The 4,597-nt window shown below is 31.6% G+C and overlaps 1 long non-coding RNA gene across 1 annotated transcript; it reads right to left on the minus strand.

Moving 5' to 3' along the window:
* Positions 1 to 897: 897 nt before the first annotated feature.
* LOC114763106 (uncharacterized) lies at positions 898 to 1,231 on the minus strand. The gene is made up of 2 exons (XR_003742315.1): positions 1,152 to 1,231; positions 898 to 1,050 (listed from the first exon to the last, which is right to left on the minus strand). It is a non-coding gene; the product is annotated as an uncharacterized LOC114763106 (long non-coding RNA).
* Positions 1,232 to 4,597: the final 3,366 nt, after the last annotated feature.

A 4,597-nucleotide genomic window follows, 5' to 3' on the forward strand; every position in this document is an offset into this window, starting at 1 on the left:
TAAGTCTTGTGGTTTTTGGGCAGAAGTTTTGAAATGGAAGTATAATTCTGGTAATGAGCTCTCTTCAATCCTTCATATTCCAAAGGTTGCCTCTCCTCTATAGAGAGATATTGGTGTGGTTTGGGAGGTGTTAAATGCTCACTCTTGGAAGGGGATTGTTGATGGTAAAGATACCTCTTTTTGGCTTGAACCCTGGGTGGATAAGGATACTTTACTTATCAACTCTTGTGTGAAAGAGGTTGATGATGGGTGTTTGGAAAGCTTGGTTGCCGATATGGTAGATTTTGACGGGAGTTGGGACTGGAGAAGGCTTCAGGCTCTTCTAAATAAAGAGGCTCTAGAAAAACTACGTGCTTTTCATCCTCCATATGGCGTAGGCTCTGATGTGGTTCTGTGGAAAGGCAGCAAGGGTTCATACACGGTGAAGGAAGGGTATAATAAACTAAGAAGTGACAATTGTGGAATTCGGAATAAATTGTGGGAACTAATTTGGAAGTGGAATGGGCCAAAAAGGATTCGATGTTTCCTATGGCTTGTGGCTCATGATAGTCTGCCTACAAATGCTTTGAGATTCAAGAGATGGGGAGCGGAAGGAGCGTGTGAGGATTGTGGAAGTTTTGAAACTACTTTACATGCTATCAGGGATTGCAGGAGGGCTAGTGCAGTTTGGCTAGAAATCTCTAATGATAGTCATATCCAGTCCAATTTTTTCTCTAATCCCCTCATACAATGGCTAATTTCTAACCTTAGTGATAGAAGGAAGGTTAGAGACATACCTTGGTGTATTATCTTCGGTGTCACCACCTGGATTTTGTGGAAGCAGAGGAATGAGTTTGTGTCCAGACTTCACAAAAAATAGGCGGGGCTCTCGTTCATAGAATTTGGTTTCTTGCAGACGAATTTATGAATGCTAAAGGTCTAGTTGTAAAGTCGAATATCAAGACTTTGACTGTTCAAAAGTCGTGGTCTGCTCCGGATCTGGGGTGGATTAAGATCAATTCAGACGGTGCTTGTTGTGGTGATCCGAGCTTCGCGAGTTGTGGAGGTGTCCTGCGAAATGAGGAAGGTGAGTGGATCTGTGGTTTTGCCTAAAGACTTGGCTTTTGTGGCGTGATAGAAGCAGAAAGTTGGGGGATTTTGAAAGGGCTTACCTTGGCTTGGAATAGAGGCTTTCGTAAGATCATCATGGAAACTGACTCTGAAATTCTGGCTAAGCGATTGAAGGGCAAAGAAACTGCTGGTTTCGTTGATGGGGTCCAAAGAGGAATATTGGAGCTCTTGGAACGTGACTAGACTGTGAGAATCTACAAGATTGGGAGAGATCTGAACATTTGTGCTGATGCTTTGGCGAAATGGGGCTTGAAATCCGACAATGTAAGCAAAATCTGGGAAGAAGTTCCAAAGTGGTTGCGTGTTCAGTTCGAGAAAGACAAAGGAAGTTTGCTGACTTCGACTCACGGGATTGATGAAGGCTAGATGTTTTTGTTCTTTTGGGCCTTAGGCCTCTTTCGTTCACCAAAAAAAAAATATTTAGTGCTATGAAAAAAAAGGTTCGATGCAACTTGATCTCATGAATTTGAATAAATGGCATCAATATCTATATAAATGTAAATATGTTGTGCCTCATCTTAGACATGCGACCCCATAGTTGCATGAGATCTACCGTCTAAATATTAGATCATAAATTGTATAATTTTGTTTTTAAATGTAATTAGCTCTATTCCAAAGCCACATGGGGATGCTCCTAGTAAGATCTGGAATCTTATTTGAGTAGCATTAGTGGAAAAAAAAAAAAAAAATCTTACTTCACTAGTATTCCCATCAAATACTACCGGTCATAAATATAAGAGTTAAATAACTAATTTGAGTATATTAAGAAAATAAGTTAAATTAGTTATTTGTAATAAATAGGTAATGTCTTTTCTAAAATATTTTTAATAATTAAGTGTATTGGCTAGAATTATTATTACTAAAAGGAATATCTTGGAAAAAAAAAACATAAATATGAGAGACAAAGTAGATTGAAATCTTATATTTAGAACAAAAATTAAAGTCAAATGAGATCCGGAGGTAGTATGAAGCTTTTATGTTTCTTGTAATTCAAGCTAGCTCCATCAAACTCACTACTTTCCTCTAATTTGGATTTTTTGGAGAAAATATCAGTAGAGAGAGAGAGAGAATAATCTGAGTTGGTTTGTCAATTACGACCAACCACTTTTTTTTTTTTTTGGTTCTTACAAAAGATTCATTTTCAAGAAGAGATTCTTATCATTACAAAAAGAAAAACAGGATCCGCACATCAACGTTGTAAACTTTCAATTCAAATAAAACTTGGAGAGATACAAATTTCTTGGGCCCCGAGGAACAAGGCGTTCGTTAAAGACAAGAAATGAAAACAACAAAACAAAAAACAAAAATACGTATGAAAAAGAATATTCGGAATATTCTTTCACGCATGGCCACCTCAGCACATTCCCCCAGCTAGTTTTCTTTTACCGCCCTTTGTTTTTTTATGAGAGTAAAATATACTGACTACTCTCATATTTTATCTTAATTATAAAAATCTGTTATTTATTTTCTAAATATATATAAATCTCCTTTATAATTGAAACATATGTTATACAAACGTCCCTTTTATATTTAAAATTTTATTTCTATATACCCAAATTGTTAGTTGACCATTAAGTTTAATTTTAAATTATTTTTTAACTAAAATACCCTTTTTAAATTAATAATTATTTTGACATTTATATTTTCTAAAAAATATTTTTATAAAATCAAAAAATAATTATCTTTAAAACTTATAATATGTTATAAAATTTATTAATTTTGATCTAAATCATAAGATTTTATAATTTTTCATAGTTTACTTTAAATCATCAAATTTTATGAAATTAGTTAAATTTTTAATCAAATCTTTTACGTTTGTCTTAACTGAATGAAATTGATATAACTATAAAGATATAATTTAGAAATTTATTAGAATGAGGAATAAACTAGTAAATAAATTTTATTTTAATATAAATTTCAGTTCAAAATAATATTTTTAGAATATTCCTAATTGTGTTAACTAATTGGACTAAATTGTATGTTTTTAAAATAGAGGGGAAGTCTGTGTAATTGATACAAACTAAAAGGATAATCAGAGTATTTTACTCTTATTATAATTATTATTGTTGTTGTTTAATTATTTAATTTTTTGATGCCCCCCGGTTTAACCCAGAAGTGCGAAGATATCTCTGGAATTTGGCGTCCCATTTTTTTATTCTTATTCCTTATTCTTGTTTTGAAACTTGAGTCTCCCTTTCTTTTCTTTTCTTTTCTTTTTTTTTAATTATTCTTGTTCAGTTGTCCATTTCATGGGGCCGCCGTAACTGTTGGAGATATTAAATTGGTATTAATTGGGTAAGAACTTATATGAATTGATTAAAATCGTATATGAATTAGTTAGTCTAACCCTACCACATGTAAAAGTCTCGAATTCAGTTGGGTGTGTGCTAGTAAAGTTACGTGTAGCCTAATGAAGTAAGAGGTTTCTTATAAATAAAAGGAGCCGAATTCAATTTTACTTGTAACTTAGGCTATAATCTCTTAACAGGAACCTTCTATTATTTTATTTAAGATTGATATAATTTTTAGTTTCTTAAATTTATCTTAAAGGACTAAAAGATTATATTAACCCTTTTTATTTCATAAGAAAATTTATATCATACTCAATACAAACTATAAATTTGATAAAAAAAACGAATTAATAATAAATCATTGGCAAATATTATTACTGAAATGAGGCATTGGCAGACGCAGGATTAGACGATGAATTAGGATCACAATTTAAAAAGATCCAATAGGTGCACAGATTAAAAAGCAGTTCTAAGTTACGCATTAATCTTAAGGTATGTTTGGCTTTGTGTTATTGGATGGTTCTTAAAGTGAAATCAGACATGCATGTAGTTTATGAATCTTTTAAAGATGTGATAGACCTATTACCTCATGTCCTTAATGTAAGAGTTTAAATAATTAATTTAGGAATATTGAGAAAATTAGTTAAGTTAGTTATTTAATCATATATATTGAAATTATTCCTAAATGAAAACTCTAGATAATCAATAGAAATACGTTAGACGAAAAAAATTATAAATTTAAGAAATAAAATGTATTGAAGTCTTATACAAAAGTTAGTTAGGGGTTAGATTTGGTTCTAACTTTCAAATATAAGACCTCAATCTATTTTGTTTTTTATTTTTTTAAAAAATATTCCTTTTTCGTAAGGAGTTTTTGTTAAGGAATAATTCCAATTACCTAATATACATGATTGAAGAGGATACTTTAGGAAAATCAACATACATTTGTGACAAATAACTAATTTAACTAAATTCCTTAATTTCTTCAAATTACTTATCTAATTTTCGTATTACACACCAACAGTAGCATTTAGGATCAAAATCAACTCTCAGTTTAACTAAGAATAATGCATATTACAGTATTATTTCTGGACATTGACGTGGCATATTATTAAAGAAAGTTAGTGTAATGTCATGAAATATTAAAGAAGAGCATTGTTTTACAGGTGAGATATAATGGCGGTTGGTTTTATATA

Source organism: Neltuma alba, unplaced genomic scaffold, assembly GCF_004799145.2.
Source record: "Neltuma alba isolate B1F8T4 unplaced genomic scaffold, ASM479914v2 tig00011255_pilon, whole genome shotgun sequence".
NCBI classification, from domain to species: domain Eukaryota; kingdom Viridiplantae; phylum Streptophyta; class Magnoliopsida; order Fabales; family Fabaceae; genus Neltuma; species Neltuma alba.